Genomic DNA, 20,740 nt, shown 5'->3' with positions numbered 1-20,740 from the left:
CTGTGAGACCCACCCCTTTGGCAACTGCTTTTGGAATCATGAGTCCCTTTGATGCCTCTCTGGGAACGGAGAGGTCTTTCTTGGTTGGAGTGCGCTGAGATCTTCATCTACCCAGCCCCAAAGAGTGCCAGAAGAGATCACCTGGTGGAGCAGTGCTTCTGTTTCCTCTCCATCCCCACAGGCCTCCAAAATCTTCTCTAGAGGGCTTGCCAGTCTTCCAGAGCTGGTTTCAAGGGAGAGGGCCTGCAGGGGAGAGGAGAGAAGAGAAGAGAAGTCTTTCATTCTGCTAGCACAATGCCCCTTGGGCTAGCCAAACTAGAGCATTGGCTACTACCCACAGTGCTGCTGCTAGTCCCCAACAGTGCTGCTCACTCAGAAGCTGGCTGGAGGTGAAGGGTTAGGTCAGAGGATGACCATTAGCCAGACACTGTCCACTTGCAAGGGCTTTCAGGTGTGGTACCAAGTTCTCCAAGCAGGCTTTGGCCAATTAGGAGAAGCAAACCAGATCTCAGGGCCAGTGTCAGCATCTGACATCCTTAGGTGGCTGGTGATACATGAACCGAAACAGCTATTCTTCAAAACTGGGAGGTTTCCAAATTTTGCTGGGGTGTTCTCCAGCCATGTTGTGTACAGAAATATACATACCACAGTTTAAAATGTGCATGGAAATGCAATATGCCAGTAAAAGCAAAAGACAAAAATGTATCACAGTAGGGGAAATTGCTTTGCCAAAATGTTTGTATTAGGCAGAATGGCATACAAACATGTGCATTAGGATAAATTCACACTAAAATGATGCTGAATTGTCACGAGGGCTTAAAAAAAAAACCCTTCACAAACTGATGCGGAAAGGTGGAGAAGTGAACTTAAAATTTGGGGAGTGAGGGAGAGAAGAGAAGTTAAGGGAAACCAAAATAGGCAGCTTCACCCATCTCTATGGGTCAGGCTAGAGCTGCCCTTGCTGGGTCTCTAGCAACAGCATGGTATGCCAGGACTAGCCCTTTGCACAGATGTTATTAACAGAGAGTTGAGAATTACAAAGCAGTTCAGCTGCCCTTTCTTAGGTCCTCCTATCCTTGCACTCTCCCTTTCGCCAAGTGAGAGAAAGTTCAGGGCAGCCCTTACACGGGCTTTGTTTTCTTTGGAGAAAAGAACACTCACTTAGCAAAGTCTTTGTAGCAATCTCTTTATGTGTTACCGGTAGTGTACTGATGAACTGGATAAGAGTGCACAGAATCTCCCCGTTGTTGTTTTTTCATTCCCTTGCCGAACAGGTTTTGGAATAATTCCACCAAAATGTCTTGTGGACATCTTCTGAATGGATAGTTTGCCCATCAGTTCCCACCCTAGCATAAGGGTGTGTGGCTCCCCTAGTTGACCAGGTTGGCTTATTATAATGGCTTATTATTGTTCCCCACTGAAAGTGCCACATTTGCTATTGCACATTGTGCTGGATTGTTGCCCGTTATTGTTCACAGTTGAAAGTGCCGCCACATTTACTTTCTACATAGTGCTTATCTCTGTTTGCCCTTGAAAGTTTTGCAACATTTGTTATTGTACATGTGCTGAGTGATTGCTCATTATTGTCCCCCCTGAAAGTGACACATTTGATATTGTACATAGTGAAACACTAGTAGCTATTGCTTATGTTCTTCTCCGCTCAAAGTGCTGACAAACATGCTATTTCGCATGATGCCATTTAACAGCCCATGTGATCTTCCCTTCCCCCCTTCTGGAGCCTGACTCTAAGCTTTTTTTTTTTTTTAAAAAAAAAAAGCTTTTCTGTTGGGTTCCATATGTGTTCACAATAACTGCCAAGCCTGTTTTCCTACCTGGGTTGCAGTTTGCGAGATTTGGGAGAGCTTTTATAGTTGTTTACTGTATAGTTGCACACTTTTTTTCTGTGTAATTTTTCCTGTGACTTTAGAAACTTTGTGCCAAGAGGTATCCAATATAAGGAGGGTAGAGAAGGCAAATGCTGCAAAAGGGATAAGGGAAGCAAAATGCAATGATAAAACAATAAGATAGAATAACATTATTATTATTTTTGCACACGAAATGACTATTCCAACACGAGATGAAATTAACTCACATCAAGAATGCCTTAAAATGAAACCTTGCTACATTTGAATGCACTTTCCATAAAGTGCAGCTTTGTTGAGATACCAACATTAGGATGGCATATATTGAGCTATACAGTATGTGTAAACTAAGATGGATACATTGATGATTGTTACATTGTTAAAGTGAGCACATTTATGCCTCTGTGACATGCACAGACAAAACTCTCCCATGCATCCCTGACAACTCCCCAGCGCTCTCTCCCCCCTCCCAGCAGAAAAAGAAAACCTAGAGAGTTAAACTTCCACTCTCCTGGCTGGCGGAGAGAAAGGCGTGCTGTTCCAGCCTGGGGGCCCCTCAGTCTAGACCAACAGCTGCTTCCCACCAGTTCATCTCGGGACAAGCACGTGATGCTGAAGAGCCGCAAGCCTGCTGTGTGCGGCCGCCAGACTCACAGAGTGTGTGATGGGGGAGCTGTCTGCTTGGGGTCGCTTCTTCTCCTGCTTGGAAGACGCACAGCAAACTGGAGAGACCAGCTTCCTCTCTCACCTCCTTTTCATCCCTTGTTTGCTCTGCACCTCTCCAGTTGCAAAGATTGACAGGGGTGGGTGTCAACATCTTCTGCAGCCAGCTAGACCTAGGTGCAAGTTGGGGGCAGATTTGTTGTGGTTCTTCTGCAGCGCACTCCATTTCTCGGAGCCTTAGCGGTAGACAGGATTTGAGCATAATAGAAGCCCACGTGGCTGCTGTTGCCCTGTGGGACACAGGCAGCTCAGAGGTGTCAAAGTTGAGCCTCTGTTGTGTGGCACAGCATTGTTCTAGCAGTGAATGTGCTAGATTTTGGACCTACTCTTCTTTCAAGGTGCTCAGAGGGGTGTACATAAATTTCTGCCTCTCTGATGGTTAATCTTCACAACAATCCTGTGAGGTAGGTGAGAGAGAGGATGATTGGACAAAGCCCACCCCCCTAAAGATTCATGGCTGAGTGGAAAACTCAGAATTAGAATTGCAGCTCTAAACCACACTTCTCAGGTTCCTTTGTGGAAAGCCATGTCCTTTGAATGTGTGTTAGTTGTGTTTTAATAAAAACAATAAGGGCATAGATCTCCTAAATAGGAAATAAGTCTTTATGTGTCAGTGGGAGGCTAACAGAGAGTGGGCAAGACATACCTCCCTAGGTGAGGAGTAAGGTGGTTGGGCAATTTTGATGAAAAGGGAAACATAAGTGGAAATTTCCAGTGTTAACTTGTTTATCCCACATGACTGGAATGGAAATCAATCCAGCAAACACCAATCAGTGCTTACGCCTTCGTCTGCAAATGATACGCAGTTGACAATTCCCCCACATTTGCATTGCACTTCCTTTGCCTTGAAATTGTGTGGAAATAATTGTGCCATCACATGAAATCAGTAACATATATAACTTAACATAATTATGTCAGAGGGCAGCAACTGAACTGCAGCATAATAGAAACAGTGCAAATCGTGAAAAAGACAGGTCAGAATGGAAATCGCTGACTTTTTACATCCCTAGTAGGGAGTTCCAAAATCTGGGTGTGGCAGCAGAGAAGGCCCTGCCACGTCTCACTTTGGCATGGACAAGTGATGTGAAGCAAGAGAGAAAGAATGTTTTGAAGGCCTCTTGGGGAGGTGGATCTGGGCATAAGGGGAGCCAGGAGAGAAAGGGCAGTGTCCAGAGGCTTTTGCTTTGGAGGGGGAGGCAACTCCAGGTAATGCCTTGTCTGTAGGAGATGCATTGCCGAAAAAGGAAAAAGGAGAGAGAGAGAAAGAGCAGACACAGATAATTTGCCAATTCATATGTATAGGGGTAGATGTAGGAACAACTACTCTAATTTAAACAGCAGCACAGTGCAGCTTTCCACCCTGGACTACAGCTAGGTGACCTAAATGCCAAGGACAAGAAACCTTCTTCAGCCCAAGGGCCACATTCGCTTGAGGACAGCATTCCAGGGGCCACATGCTAGTGGTAGCAATAAGTGGGTAGCACAAGTGGCTCCTGTCTTCGTGCAATAGGCTACATTCCACCCGTGCAAAATTCAGAGACACCCCTCTCCCTCCCTGCAGGCAAGCATTGTCACATCAAAGTGAACATTCCAGCCAGGCAAAAGCATGGAGCAGGGCCCAGTGAGGGGTGTGGCCTGGTGCTGGGGGCGTGGCCAAGCGAGAGTCCCAGGGGCCAGGTTGCGAGACCTCGGGGGCCGCATTGGGCTCCTAGGCCTGAAGTTCATCACCTCTGCCTTAGGGCTATTACCTTTGAGAGTTGCACAGAAGGGAGCCTCACGCCAGCATTGGCTGTCCCCACCACCGAGCTGCAGCGACAGAAAAAAGAGGCACAGCGGGGGGACAGATGCTTTTTAGAAAGCGCAGGGAGCATTCTCAGATTCTGGACGCAGCAGATCCAATTTGTGCAGCCTGCACGGCTGGGTCCCTGCTTGGAATGTTGCATGTTGAGTGGTGTGTGTGTGTGTGTGTTGAGGACACCTCCCACGCTCCTGGCTGGGTGCTTATACTATACCACATTGCCAGAAGCATGAAGCTGTCACAGAGATGCACGAGTATCTCCTCTTCTCCGCCCCTCCACCGCCGCCGCCTCCCGTCTTCTCCCATCTTGTGCCAATCCTGCCTGTAGAGCCCGCTGACCTGATTGCTTTGCCTACCAGTGGTCAAAAGGACACCGGGAAAAGCAGAATCAAGGGCAGGCTGTTCCAGATGCAAATTGATAGTCAAGTCACTCATCAGAACAATGCCTCCTCCCCTCCTCCGCTTAATCCTTTTACAATGGGACTAATTGCTAATCAGACTGATTTCACACTGGCTGTTTTCCCTCGACAGTGAGCCTCCTTGGAGGGAAGCTCTTGGAGGGGGAGGGAGAGGGGGAGGGTGGGCTGCAGTCACCCTGGCACGCAGCTCCCCTGGCGACAACGGGCACGGCAGCCTCCTGCACGTCTGGAGAGATTACTCTCTCTCCAGCCTGGGCCTGTATGTGGCTGGCAGGGGAGCTGCAAATGCCCTGGACCCAGGGATCAGCAGCCTCCTTGCCTTGCTGCAAGGGGAGCTGCCATCATCCTAGGGCATGTGACACATGGAGTATCCTGTCAACACTGAAAACGGGCATGCCCAGGCAAATCCAGCACACCCACCCACCCACTCCGTTGCTGCCCACTTTTACAAAGGCAGCATTCTGGCTCCATGCAAATAATATTATTTTTTGCACATGCAAATTTGCTCAGCGAAGAATTGTTATGTCTCATGGAGAGCCTCTCCGATCTTGGCAGTGTCATGTCAGTTGTTACAAGGGAGTACGTCAGCTTGGCAGAGCTGCTGTCAAAGGGGTGAGCCAAGTGGGCGGCAGGTGCCATCTCTCTCTCCCTGGTGACTCCCTCCTCCGTGGGAGGTGCGGGTGGCAGAGAGAGCTTATCGCCTGCAAGGGCACAACTGTTCCTCTGCTGCTCGCCTTCCTCTCCGTTGTGGAGCCCTGTGTGTTACATGGGAGCACACTCATTGGCGTACAGGTGTAGGACTCTGTACTTTAGAGCACACACACTTCTACCTATCAATGTATGTCATAAGGCTATGCCACGCACATCAATGTGCTTCTTTATGTCGTACCTTGAATCTCTCTCTTTCACACTCACTCATGCAGAGCTTTCACTCTAATCCTTATTTTTTTTAACACTTTTTTTTAACACTAGCCAGGCAAAATTTAACTCTACCTTACTGAAAGGGGGATATTCATGCTCTCCTTTTGTCTGTCGGGCATTGAAACGGTCAAGCAACATACAGTACTACTATATTGCTCATATTATAAAGACATTCACTCCTGTATATTATAACTATTTTGACTAAATTCCTAGGCAGATCTGATTTTTTTTTTTTGCACTTCCTTCCTTTTGTCAGATCCCACTAACAAAATCACCACTGAAGTGGCAAAAACCAGTGCATCAGTATGCAGTACTAGGAACCAGAACATCCTAAGTGTGATTGTGTGACACCACACACACACACACACACACACACACCAGCTCTTTGCCATGCTGCTCATCTATGCTGCTAATCCCGTCATCCTTTGCTGGCCTGTACACTGCGAAGTTGTATCTGTTGAATTGTAATTTCGTGGCTGATCTGTGGTTGCAACAATAAAGATGGATTGATTGATTGACACACACTCATCAGGGTGGCTTCTCCCAGACTTTGGGAGGCTAAACTGGCTCCCTCTTTGTTGTCCTTGCACTGGCAGGGGAAGACTGTTTTATTCCGGCAGGCTTTGGGGAACTGACTGTTTTTAAGGAAGTTTTTAATAGTGTTACACTTTTTTTAAAAAAATACTAGATTTGCTTACCAGATTTTACAGATTTGTTTTATATCATTTTAATTCTATTAGAGTTCAGTTAATTTTTCACTATTATCTTCTACATGTTTTTAGCTTTTGGTGTTTTATCCATGTCCGTCTAAATTTTTCGTTAGCCACCTTGAGTCCCGGTTCTAGGGGACAGGCGGTATATAAGTAATTATAAATAATAATAATCAGGGTACACGTGCCGGGCTCTGTGTTGCGCAGTGGAACATGCAATCACACCCATCAATGTGTGTGTGTGTTTGTAGCAGCACCAGCTGCAGTTAAAGTCCAATTTGGAGCCAATTTTTCTTTTTCCAAACTGGGGAATGCATGATACGGAAGGGTAGAGGGATATGCCCTGATTAAAAGCACATCATTTTCTTCTCAAGGGTGGCAGCGGCACAGAAGCAAAAACTTTGCAAAAGGGGAAGGCATAGTTGCAAAGAAGAGGACAACCTTGTCCTTGAACATTGTTGCTCGTTTTTAATAGGCTAGCTGATCACTCCCACGTTTGAGTGGTCCTGCGGGAGTGCGTTTTGCCTCTGGAGCATTAAAAAGAGTCAGAAACACACCCACGACAGTGGCAAAATAAAGGTCGCGAGATGGTGTGGGGATGCTGAGAGGGAGAACTGAGTCACTAACCACCTGCCATGCCGCAGGTGATTGCCCATTCATATTCACAGTGGCTTTTGCAATCTGGGGAGCTCCCAGGTTCTTAGTGGCCAAACACTGCGGTTTGATGATGGGAAAATATACTATCTCTCTCCCAAGAAAGCATTGCCTTGAGGTCGGGATGGGAGAGAACGTTGATATACAGTGGTACCTCTACTTATGAATGTTTCTACTTACGAATGGAGCTCCGTCTGCCATCTTGGATGCGGTTTAGATAGGATTTTTTCTACTTAAGAATTTTTTCTCCCAATGCATTCCTATGGGATTCAACTTACATTTTTTTTCTACTTACAAATGTGCGTTTGTAACGCATTAAATTTGTAAGTAGAGGTACCACTGTAGTTCATACTTACAGGTGAACAGAGATGTCATCCACACTTCCTGTTGTCCTTCTGGCTGCTTTGCACTCAGTTGGAGCAAACAGCAATTTGGGTTTTCTCTGGATTGACGTCTGCTCCAATTTAGCACTAAAGAGTGGGTTTTCCCTGGGAAAGTTGTGGGGCAAGGGAAAAACCACTCAGAACTGTGCTTTCTAGGCAAGTGGAAGTGCAGATGAGCCCCTACTTAATTCACACTTTACAAAACAAGCTCAGTTGCATAGACATACCCTCCAACATTTCTCTGATGAACGAAAATAGGTACTGTACATCCCATTCCATAATGATAATTTTACTATTTATACCTCACATATCTTACTGGGTTGACACAGCCACTGGGCAGCTTCCAACATATATAAAAACATAAGAAAACATTAAACAAATTTATCTATACAGGATTGCCTTCAGACAGCTTGCAGGTGGGATAACTCCATACCCTCCAAAATTTCTCTATCACAAACTAAAAATAGTGGGAAAATTAGAAGGCGAGAGAAATCAAATTTGAAAATTTTGCCCATCCCTACCTTGGGCCAATAATGGTATATTTCACAAAAGTAATGTTGCATGGTGCTCAGGACTACTGTGGGCTAAATTGCTGCTAATTATTGGTTTAGGAGATTCAAGGGAACCAGAGTCCTTAGGAGCCACTAGAATGTGCAGCTGCTTGGATTCAATGCTCGTCTATGAACAAAAAGCAGCTCAGACCTGCTGCTACCCTCACTAACTGCATGCAACAGCCTGGTCTGCCCAAGGGCAAGAAGGCTCCCAAAGGTCCCAACTTTGTAGCACTGGTATAGCATCCTTGGGCTGCACCATGAAGACACATGGAGAATCTCTCAGTGTGTTCTCCCTTTGACACTCTCAGTGTGGCTGGCTTGGGGTCCAAGTGGCATCGTCTGGCCATTCCTCTGACCAAACTGCATGCAACCATCGCTTCTGCATCTCCTGGCTGGCTGGCTGGCTTGCTACTTCTAATGGAGAAGGACACTCAAAGCAAGAAAAGACAGGAACCATCAAATCATTTTGTGTTGCCTCACTAGAGGTTGACAGTTCTCCCTATGGTTGTTTAGCCCTCCCTCCCTCCCTCCCTCGGTTACCAGACATTGTTGGACTCCAACACCCATCAGCCTCAGGCAGCATGTCAATGGCAGATGGGGGTCAGCTGAGGGCAGACTGCAGCTAGTGGGGACCGTGCCCCTCCTGCCCTAATGGACCAGTCTTGCCAGGACGGCATCCTGGCGCCACTGCCAAGAAAAGAGGCCACCACTTCCAGAGCAGGCCTTTCTACCCTTGCAAGAGGAATTCTTTGAGAGCGAAGTCTTGCTTTGATCCTGACTTCTTCCTGTTTGCTTTTAGCTGCATTTCAGTTTTGGCTCCTTTTATTCAAAGTGCTTGTTTGGCTCCAGATATCGTGTGTCCCGGAGAAGTGGTGATAGATACGTTGGGGCTGTGTATTTGCCTTTCTGTTTAGCAGAGCCTGGCTGTGAGAGGATCTATGGCTTCTGGTTGCTCTTTCTTTCCTCACAGAGGTGGATTTTGACCAGTTACGCCGCAGGGTCCTTTTCAGGCATGGAGGGCTTCTTTGCAAACATGCAACACACCAATCCGAGGCTACATGAAGTTCCAAAACAGAGCCGAAATGAATTTTATTTAAAACTCAAGCAAATTCTGAATGCCAACACTATAAAAACTTGAATTTATATCCTCCCATGTTGCTGTTGTTTTTGCCAATCTCAGTTGTACATCCTGCTGTGTTATGATTGTTTAAACCAGGCATCCCCAAACTTCGGCCCTCCAGATGTTTTGGACTACAATTCCCATCATCCCTGACCACTGGCCCTGTTAGCTAGGGATCATGGGAGTTGTAGGCCAAAACATCTGGAGGGCCGCAGTTTGGGGATGCCTGGTTTAAAACGGCAGCAGCAGCAGCAACAAAAAAGTAAAGCGCTTAATTTAGCAAGACCCTTAAATTTATGAAAGCGGTTTTTTAACGCATCCCTTCAATTTCAAATGTCAAAAGCCCAGCCTGAAAAGGTCCAACATTTTAAAAAGTCAAAATTCAATTATTTTACTGCTTTAAAACACACACACACACACACACACACACACACACACACACACACTTTATAATATCATCTACACTCCACCACAGAGGTGCTGGACCATGTCTGCTGCAAGCTTGCCATTTAAGTGTGTGTCCCAATTTGACTTTATCCAGTTTCCCTCCTGCTCCATTTTCCTCTCTCCATGGGAACAGAGGAAGCTGCTTTCTACCGAGACAGGGCTCATCCACACGCTCATCCACACTTAACTTTCCCCCCATGCTTTCTAGGCACAGGTTCACACTTTATAGCACTGTGTCTGAGTGCTCCCCCCCCCCCTTGCTGGCGATTTCCCCATGAAAACCCACTCTTTAAAGCTGAATCAGAACAAATAGCAATTTGGATTTCATGCAGATTTCTTCTTGCTCCAATTCAGCTGGAAAGAGTGGGTTTTCATAGAGAAAGTGCGGGGGACGGGCGGGTGGAATTCAGTTTGGATGAGCCTTCAGACTATTGGTCCATCTAACATTGTCTGCACTGACTGGCAGCAGCTGTCTAGCATTTCAAGCAGGGAACATACTCAGCCTTACCCGGAGAATCCAGGGATTGATCCTGGTACTTTCTTAAAGCCAATGCTGTACCACTGAGCTACAACCCTTCCCCATGTTCTTTCTCACACAGCTGCCCTCTTCTATGGCTAAGTAGCATCACAGAGCAATGAACTATTCAGAGGAGAAGGTCACATTGCCTCCTGGTGCGTGATTGAAAAGCTCTGAGCGGTTTCTCGGGAATTGGAAATAGTCCGCACCGAACTTGAAAACCGCAGGAGATTTCCTTCTCATTGCTCCGTGCACGGCTGCTGCTTCGCCTCCTGCAAAGATCATGGGAGTGAGGCTGGTCATTGGTCCCTGTGTTTTTCTGCGTGGCAGCTAACAGCAAGCGGCAAACTGCTAGAGGGTGCTGTGGGAGCTAAGTGTGGGCACTTATTCCGAAAGAGAGTGTCTGTCTGTCTGTCTGTCTGTCTGTCTGTCTGTCTGTCTGTCTCTCTTTTCCCCCAGAGTCGCTATATGGCTCCCAAGCAGGAGCCCGCCAACAAGACCCACACAAATAAAAAATAATTGTGTCGTGGCACTGGGAATGCAAAGTCCCCAGGGGGTAAGTGCATCTCCAAGTGCTGCCTTTAAGGGCCGGAACATCGGATCTCTTGGTACCAGGGATGCAGTGCAAAGCGCAAATTAGCTTCTTCCCTTCCATTAATTAAGCCTGCTGTCCTAGTCACTCCCACCTCTGCACTCGCTCTTCTGGTCCAGCCACCAGTGCCTACGCAGCCCTTCATGGAGCCGACACTGGCTCCTTGGCTCTGCTGAGCTGAGCCTTAATTACTGCTGCCGCCTTGTTTTTAATGAAGCTCCTTTGCAGAGCAAGACTACAGCCTTCATCCCATTTGGAGCTGATGAATGCAGGGCAGGAATCTTCCCTCACCCACAGAAGCATCGTCTGTGGAATTGGGGGCAGGAGGCAATGGAGGCGTGTTCAGTTCTCCTTTCCTGCATCTCTCCCAGGAGCCTGGGCAGCTGTTCTCCATGCCTGCTGGTGCCAAAGTAAGCAGGGTGCGTTTTTAGTGTGTGCCAAACCTTTTGAAAGGGTGAAATGTCTAATATGCAAGACTTGTCTAAAAAAGGCAAAAGTGTGTGGGCTTAGGAGCTTGAGCCAGGCCAGGGGAGGCATTTTGATTGACAGCTCCCTCCTGACTCTGGCTGTGAGGGGATTTCAGGGCAGGGAAGGTTCCAGGTGGCCTTGCCGTTACCTTTCCATGTCTGCACTCCTGTCCTTACTTGCCCCTCTCCCCCGGCACCGGCCTCTTGCCTCACCTGCTCAGACAGGCCCCCAAGGCAGGAGCTAAAAATCGTGTTCACATGACTAAAGGCAATAAAATGAAACAGAATCCAGAGTTTCTGTAACTGGCGAAAGTAGGCAGGGACAGAAAAGTACAGAGCATCACATGAAGATGGTGAAGCACATGCAGAATATTTCTAATACAAACATGGTCCACAAAGCATCAAGGACCCGTTCCACATTATGAGCTGGTTCAGTTTAGAATATTTTGGTTTATTAACCCAATATATGCACTGGCCATTTGTTTGCACATTAAGACCCTTCCCGTCATTCCTTACGTTGCCTAAGTCGAAATTAAAATAGGAAGTCTCTAATTAACCATAGTTTCTTGATTAATCTGAAGCATGAAACTGTAGTTACCCATTTTGGATCAAGCCTGGGCACTATACCAACTTCAAACCAATGTTTAAAAATCCTGGCTTGTTTTAAAGATATTAACCATAGTTTCTCTGGATTGGATCCAATTCTAACCCTAAACAGAGTCCATTACTTTTAGTGGGTCTAAAGTGATCTAAAGTGGATCCCAACAACACTAGCAGTTAGAAAGAAAGAAAGAAATGTCTTCCCCAAATGTGTGCTTTGGTCCTGTATCAGGATAGGGCAAAGGCTACTGCTTTAGCACATGCAGATTTGATGCAAATCTCCTGTCCCTTTTTTTGTGATGTATTGCTCATGGTACAGAAACAGGGAGACCTACCCATTAAGCTATGATTCCTCCCTGTAAGTTCTTGTGGTGAACACTGTTAACATGAGGGGGTACACGGGTGGCTATTTTTATTTTATTTTATTTCTGGCTCACACGTGCGTGCATGAAATGATTCAGAGTGGCTTATGGCTAGTATGAAACATAATAATGCAAAATATTCAATCAATAAAACCGGCAATAAAAACCACCAAGCTAAAACAATAAAATATTAATTGATAATAATGGAGTGATTAGTAGAAGCCAGCACAGATTTGTGGAGAATACTGCCAGACTAATCTTATCTTTCCTTCTCACTCTCACTCTTCTTCCCACCCCTTTTCTAAATTGGGTTACTAGCTTAGGGGTTGTGAAAATGCTGTGGATGTAATTTATCTTGATTTCAGCAAAGCATCTGACAAAGTTCTCCATGATATTTTGCTTCACAGACTGGTTTAACATAAGCTAGATGATGATGTCTTCAGATGGTTGGGAAACTGTGTTGGAGGGGTTGCTGTGAGTTTCTGTCCTGGGCCCAGTACTCTGCAGCATTTTTTTCATGACTTAAATGAAAAGGTAGAAGGACTTCTTAGCAAATCTGCAGCTGACATCCAGTTGGGAGGGTAGCTAGCGCCACAACAGGAATACAATTCAAAGTGGCCTCGATATAATGGAAAACTGGGGTTGGGGCAAAATGCAATTCAACAGAGACAAATGCAAAGTTGGCAGAAAAATATGCATATGTTCAGGATAAAAAATCTCTAGATGCTAGTCAATCACAAATTGAACATAAGTTAGCAGCTTGCTCCTGCTGCAAAGGAAACGAAGGCAATTTTAAGCTGGGCATTGCTCTTTAAAAAGGATATAGGGATACGCTTGTCTTGCACTTTCAAGGCATAGGTCCAAGCGGTTTCCTGTGTGACCTCCTGCTTTCTCTGGGAAAACTTGGTCTTTAGCACTGAATCGGAGCAAACTTCAATCTGTGGAAAACCTGGATGACGCTTGCTCTGATTCAGCGCCGAAGAGCAGGTTTTCCTGGGGGAAAGCGGCGGAACAAGCAAAAGTCTGGATGAGCCCATAGTCAAACAAGAATGTGTTCAGAGGCAGGAAACAAAGATGGGTGAGGACATTTGAAAAATTGAAGGAACTGGGCATTTTTAGGCAAAAGAAGAAGAGATCAAGGTAGTTTCCAGTCAACCTGTTCCTTGAGCATTCATCCCGATTTGTTTGCAGGGAGATTAGAGGACATGGCATCAAAGCAAGTGTTACTCTGTACTGCATTTCCCTGCCACTTTCCTTGTTGCAAAAAGTCTCATCTGATGCGTCTGCTTTCATCTGCCTGGGTAAAGGGGACCTGTTGTGATATGTCCTTTTCTGCATCCAAACTGCACCTAATTTTGCTGCCTCACACTCCAGTTCAGGAAATGAACAATCCCATCTCTCTCCACCCCACCCACAACACATAAAACATGCCGGTTGTGATGTTGAGGCCCACTGCCTCCTCCTTTCTTCTTTCCTGAGACACACCCCACCCAAAGCATCTCAACTAGGAACAGAGGAGGCGGCAGTATGTCCTCCCATAAATAAATAAATATATAGTATGTATCTCCCTTCATAAAATGTTATCCCAAGGCAGTTTACAGCACAATTTAAAAAACACACGCAAACAACAATTATGACAATCGAACCTTTCATTTATTTACATTATTAAAATGCCAGCCAGTAACACATGTTTCCTGAACAGCATGTAATAAAACAAAATATACAATATACCCAGTGCTTTTTTCTAAAAAAAATTTTTTAGGGGTACTCTCATTTTCCTACTCATATTGAAATGCTGCCCCTCAATGAGGCCAAGCTTAGATTCACAAAATGTTTAGGGGTATGCGTCCCCCTGCATCCCCCCGAGATAAAAGCACTGAATATATCTTTTTTAAAAAATAAATAAATCAGCAAACCAATAAAATGGTCAAGTGGAAAAATTTCCTCGCAAACTATTGCTTAAAACATGAAACTTTAAAATTCCACATGGGCATAAGCATTTAATTTGCTCTGTTGACTTCTTTATATTCTTAGGCCACCATACTCTACTCTAACTAAGAATATAAAGAATACAAGATGTTGAATTTGAAAAATTAACAAGAAAACACTGTGGCCTCAGCCTAAATAAGAAACTGTACTTTCACTAAAGAAGAAGATACCACTGAAGAAGCCCAGTATTGGGCGAAACAGGTCTTAAACGCCGGCAACCCGTCTGTCGTGTCGTTGCTGATCCACCCTGTATCGCATGTACTTTGCGTTCACCTTATTTCCTGTTAATACATTAAGACTTGGGTTATTTCTGTGCCTTCGTGTTCTGCCTGTGTTGTATCACATTCATGATCCTCAGCAACTGGTATTCAGAGTGGAGGCAGAGCACAGCCGTCATGGTTTGCAGCCGTCAAAAGCCCTTGCTTCCATGCAGGCAATATGATGCAGGAGCAGGCAGCCTTTAATGCACCCAGGTTCCAAGCAAGGGCTTCACCTTTTATTGCTGGCAATAAGAGTAGACTACAAGTCTTGGGCTCCCTGGTGGGAAAAGGTGCTCTGCACACCAATTCCTGCTGGCCCCCTGGGGTCTCTCCTCTGTGGCAAATGACGTCTTTTCCCAATGGGGTTCTTGAGATTCGCAGTTAAAGCCTGAGTCCCCAGTGGGGGGGGGGAGAGATTTTCTCCACTGCTTTTCCCTTAGCCTCCCTAAGGTAAATAGTTTTGCCTTAGGGGAGGTGAAGGAAGAGGAAACAGGGATAGTGATCATGGGCACTCACAGATTTTCCAAGGGTTTGACTGGAACTCCTGCAAAGCCTCAAATATTTTGGGGGGCAGGTGGGACGATGGTTGCTCCCCAGAAGCAGTCCTTGCCTGGGTGCTTGTTCTCCCTGATGAGGGTGGGGTGGGGGTCTAGACAGTGTTTCCCAACCTGGTGCCCTCCAGATATTCCAGACAGCATTCCCTTCCTCCCGTGACCAGCAACCACGCTGGCTGAGGTTCATGCAAGTTGTAGTACGAGAACATCTAGAAGGCACCAGGTTGATGTAGTGCAGGGATGGGGAACCTCCTGGTGTTTCTGGACTACAACTCCTCTCATCCCTGGCCATTGGCCATGCTGGCTGGGGCTGATGGGAATTGCAGTTCATCAACATCACAAAGGTTACAGCAGGCACCCCCAAACTTCGGCCCTCCAGATGTTTTGGGCTACAATTCCCATCTTCCCTGACCACTGGTCCTGTTAGCTAGGGATCATCGGAGTTGTAGGCCAAAACATCTGGAGGGCCGCAGTTTGGGGATGCCCGGGTTACAGGTTCCCCATCCCTGGTCCTAGTGGAAGCTAAACTTGATCTAGAAGTCTTTTGGTGGTGTCAGCAGGAAGGTGGGAAGTAGCTGGTCCCCCGCCCCCCCCCCAATATAAAACTTTCCATCTTGCCTTTCCATTCATCACATCATGTAGGATGGCTCAGAGCAATTAAGTTCTGCAATATTTTTATGAAACAATACTGTCGAGATTGAATGGGTGCAGCAGATGAAACACAAAAGGAAATGGGGTCAGATTGCTACTAAAGTGTGCAAAAAAAAAATCAGTTCACTTTAGGATTAATCAGAAACAGAAAGGTGGGCTGTGTTCTGCAGTGTGGATTGCAGATTCAGTGAAGGGAGGGGCACGTAGTTCCCTCCCCTGCTTAATCCGAGCACTTCCTCAGTGTTGAAGGTGAAGGCGAAAACTGCCCGGGTTGATGAGGGCACCAAGCACGTCTTGTCTGGCAAGTCATCCCGCACCTCCTCTTAAACTTTCCCTAGGCACCCCTCGGAAGGGCTGGCTCATTGTCAGATCCAGCCGCAGTTCTGAGTCCCTGTGCAGCTCCCCTGTCTGCTGCCTGGGTGCACTGTCACTGCCATAGTGCTTCCGTGTAGCATTCTCGGCGTCTCACATTCCTTTCCGAAGAGGCAGTGGAGGTGCAGTGGGAGGGAAGAGGGCGATTCTTTGTGCAACTAACTGCCTCTGGCAGGTCCCCTCATGCATGAATCGCAGAGACGTGGCAGCCGCTTCTGAATGGGGGAAAGAGTAGCTGTAGCAATGTTCTTAGGTGTTTGTTTTTTAAAGGGGGGGCATTTTTGTGCAGCTATGGGAGTGCCCGTTCCAAGCATTGGTGGAGAACAAGCACTCAATGTGATCTGTCTGGGCTGACACAGTCACCAGCCTCTCTCTCAATCTATCTCTCACTGCTAGTGTTGCCAAATCTCCAGGTCTGACCTTAAGTTTCCAAGTTTACCTGACAGGCGGCAGACAGAGAGTCTGAGGCTCCAGGTGGGCAAAAGTGCCCAACAACAACAACAACAACAACAACAACAACAACAACAACAACAGTGCATGCAGCTTTCAAGCTTCAGCCTGGCAAGAGCTGGCTGCAACTTATAACATTGACACTTGGGGGAGGGGTCCGTCCTCTCTCACAATTAACCTCCATCTCCAGGGACCCCCTAGGTCTCATGTTTGGGCCCTGAAATTTCAGGGTCTGGGATGTTCCTGACCTGGCAACCATGCTAACAGTAGGTTCCTTAGTTAAGAAGATGGGACAGGGCAGCATTTTGAGCTTGAAAACATGCTGGAGAGGAGTGGTGAGTGGTCGTCGAAGGGGAAAGCAAGCACAAATTCTCTGAGCAGCAATCTGCTGGCAACGTTTTGCTACCTCTCTGCATTGTGGTCCATTTTTCTCTCCCCGCTGCCACTTTGATATCCCCATGTTTCTTATGCTGTTGCACTTAGGGGTTAAAAAAAAGAAAAGAAAGAAGGTTGTATGCTTATGCCACAATAAATCACTTGGTTTTTAAGGTGCCGCAAGTGTTTGTGTTTGCTGGAAAAAAGCTTAACACTAAGATAGTTAACCCTCTGGAAATTGTTAAAGGAGTATTTCACACAACCTATTACCTTATTTTATCATCTTCAATTAGTGGGAAAGTGTTTAAGGTTCTAGGATTGTTGCTGATGTTGTTTTCTTTAAAGGCTTCCCCTTAAAGCTGAACTTTCACAGTGAAAACTGAATTCTGCAATTTTGAGATTCTCATTTTCAGCTCAGTGGCTGCTTCTGTTTGGAACCGTGGAGCACCTCTATCTAGTGCAGCACCCCCCAATAACATACCTGGGAGTTAGGGCACTGCGGCAGTGAATGGGGAATGGGGCGGGCCAGATTCTTTGGTGGTGATTTCTTTTCCAGTGTCAGGGAGCACACCTAACACATCACAACCTCTAATAAAGCCACCAAGCCCTTTCTTTGTGGTGGCAGTGGGGTTGGAAATGAGCTTCTGCAAACTTCATTGTTCCAAAAGCTGTCCTGGTTAAAGTATGGTGTTTCAGAGCAGCTTTTGAACCCAAGTTAGCACATTCTACAAAGTGAAGCAAACATGGCATGTGAATGTTGCTATTGGACTCCCATCCTCCCTGAGTGACCATTGGCCATGCTGGCAGGGGCTGATGGGAGTTGGAGTCCAAAGACTTTGGCAGGACTACAGGTTCCCCCCCCCCCGACCCTGCAATAAGAGAATTGCAACCTGGGGATCTAATCCTGGTTGGCTGGAGCCAGAGGCTGTATGCATGCAGCAAGGTGGCAAATGGCACCAGGAGAAGACTGTAGGCCAGTGGTAGGCCATGCAGAAGGTCCTGGGTTCAGTGCCAGGATCAGGTAGCAGGGGTTGCAAAACAAAACAAAAAACCCACCTCTCCAGGCCTGAAATTCTGCAGAGTCCAGGCCAGTCATTTTTGCACTAAAATGAACCAATACTCAGACCTGATTAAAAACCACTTCCTCTGTATGGTGCAGTGCTCTTCCTGGGTGCCCCAAAAGGAACATGATGTTTCTTTTGTTGCTGGCAAGAGCACTCAGGTGAGGACATTCGAGGATGTGCAGGGGGAATCAGTGCCTGAAAGAAACCCTTCGGTTCCATACCTGGGATTCTGTCTTTTTTTCTTCCCTCTGCCTCTTTCCAGGTGTTGCCTTGCCTGGTGAGCCTGCTGGTTCTGAGCTGCAGGAGGGAAGGGGTTAACTGCCAGACCCTACCTGCCACTGCATTTTAAAGATGCTGAGATGAAAGCCCATAATTTATTCTCCCCACACACGAAGGAGCAATTAGTTCTAAACACGGCTTAATCAGTCAGCGCGAGATTGATTTCTGTAGACTTGGATTTGGTGGCTGCTGGCAAGGTGCCAGCCTGCGAGCAATCTCCAAATAAATGAAGTGCAGAGAGGTAAGCCATTACATAATATGATATATGGGGCCTGTAACTTGCTTGCCTGCTCATTAGTATGCCTCTGGACAGAGGCATGGCACCAACTCTCTGCAGACTCCTCAGCCGTCCTCTCACCAGGCAATATTGGAAACCCACCCCCACGTCTGATGCAGGTGCTTGTGTGATAGATTCAGCCCTGGCCCCAGCAGATCACCTCCTCAGCTCCAGACTAAAGGAGCAGTTATCTCACCTCTCCTTACAGAAACAGCCTCTGCTGAGGCTGGAATCTATCAGCCTGGGAGTTCCACAGAGAGCTAAATCAGGCACCAATTACACTCATTTCTCCAATTCCATGTGTCAGCCTACTTTGGCCTCTGGATGATTTCCCTCTGCATATTCTACAGCTGCACTACATGAGCACATGATTTGGCATGCAGAGAAGCCCAGTTTTTGTTTGAAATCATGCATGCTTCTAGTCCTTAAGGAGGCAAAGATGAAAGTGTGTGAGGAGGAACAACTGCTGCAATCGCAGAATCCAGGGTGAGGTTGAACAGGAAGTTATTTCAGGAGTCAGGGACAGAGGCTCCAAAATTGTTCATAGTTCCTTGCCTGCCGCTGCAATTAGGAGAAACTGAATAAATTATGCAAACTAAACAGCATGTAAATTATTTTGCATAATTCATAAAGGCTCCAGATTTGGAATGTATGTTTAAAGTACAGGGCATACACAGTGTTTCCTATCTCTTATTTGACATGAAGCATTCCCATTTTGCAGATTTAGGAAACTGAGGCAAGGTTGTGCTTCATCCCAAAAAAACCTGATAAGTTGGGGGTGTAGCTACTCACATTTGTGCCCCACCTTTTCTAAAAGAAGGGCAGGGCAGGAAATAAGGACTCTTTCATTTTATCTTCGTATCGACCCTTTGAGATTGATTAGTCTGAGAGATAGAGATGGATTATTTCACCATAAGGATCCGCCTGGACCATAGCTGCCAAGTTCTCCCTTTTTTAAAGGGAAATTCCCTTATGCTGAATAGGCTTCCTCGCGAGAAAAGGGAAAACTTGGCAGCTATGGCCTGGACAGATTTGGGGAGCTGTAGTTTATTGAGGTTGCTGTGAGATGTTAGGACTCTTGACCTCTATTCCCCTCCCAGAGCTACAATTCCCAGAGCTCCCTGTGAAGAGGGATTGATGTAAACCACTCTGAGAACTGTAGCTCGGGGGGGGGGGGTAATAACTCTCAGCACCCTTAACAAACTACACTTCCCAGAATTCTTTGTCAGAAGCCGTGACTGCTTAAAGTGGCTTCATGGTGCTTTAAATGTATGGCATGAATGTGGCCTAAGTTGGACACAACCCAAAATATACAATAATTCAATGATTGCTTGTATTTTTAGTGGAACCAAGGTGTTTGTGTGTGTTTGCTTCTCTTTGAGGTCAAGGGGCAAGACAGGAATTAGACTAAATCCATGAGGATAAGCTCGATGGTCAAGATTTTCAGGGGGGGAAACCTCCTGGTCCTCCCCCCTCTCATCTCATTGTCCAGTTGCTCGAAGAAGGTGAGTGAACTGGTGGCAGAGAGCAAGGAGCATCAGCCGTGGGGCTAGGATGTTCCAGGAATTGGCAGTGGACCTCCTACTGGTCACCAGCCTCAGCAGGTGCCAATATTTGATACTGGCACCATCCACTGCCCTATGCATTACCCTATATTAGAACGACTGAGGTCTCTCCCCATCTCCTTGCTGCTTGCACCAGTGGTTGGCCGTGAGAGGCCGAATCCAATTGCCACCCATCCTCTTTGGACCACAACGCGCAAGCAGTCTGCGGCAGCGGCGCTTTCCCTCTCGCTATTGTCCGCCAGGCTAATCAGCTGTGCAGAGCCCCACTGAGAATTCCATGGGAAAATTCCTTTGGATGGAAGCAGAGGAATAATCCACAGGTCACAGGCTAGAGTTTCTCAGCGTCCCACGCTTGCCATGGATCAAATTCCCTGCTGGCTCTCTTTGCCCGCCAGGCATTAGAATCAAAGGCATCACTGGGAGCTGAAAGAGCAGAGAGAGCCACCTCCCGCCTCCCCCCTCTCCCACCGCAACTCCATTTGCCGTGTTTAAGCTTGCTTTTTTGGATGGCGTCGAAAAAAGGGAAAAGGGGGGGGGAATGAATCCAATGGCAAGGAGCCCTTGGCATTGCTGTAGCTCCAGCAGCTGTGAGGGTCTTTGTCTGCCATGGGAATGGGGGACCTGGAGAGGCCTTTCTGCCACAGAGCCGCTGAATGGGGCACTCAAGGATCTCTCGGGGTGCCAACTTGCCCAAGCGGCTGGGCAGGCACAGATGTCATGTTTGAGTGAAGCATAAAAGTGGTCGTTTCTCCAGGAGAAGCAGAACTGGTAAAGG

The 20,740-nt window shown here is 46.8% G+C and overlaps 1 protein-coding gene across 1 annotated transcript in view; it reads left to right on the top strand.

Moving 5' to 3' along the window:
* FOXO6 (forkhead box O6) overlaps positions 1-20,740 on the top strand; it is a 119,757-nt gene that overhangs the window by 85,342 nt on the left and 13,675 nt on the right. The window lies entirely within an intron of this gene.

Source organism: Zootoca vivipara, chromosome 6 (genome assembly GCF_965207765.1).
Source record: "Zootoca vivipara chromosome 6, rZooViv2.hap1.1, whole genome shotgun sequence".
Lineage (NCBI taxonomy): Eukaryota > Metazoa > Chordata > Lepidosauria > Squamata > Lacertidae > Zootoca > Zootoca vivipara.
Note: the sequence above shows the minus strand (reverse complement) of the source record. Positions and strands in the feature narration are given on the sequence as shown.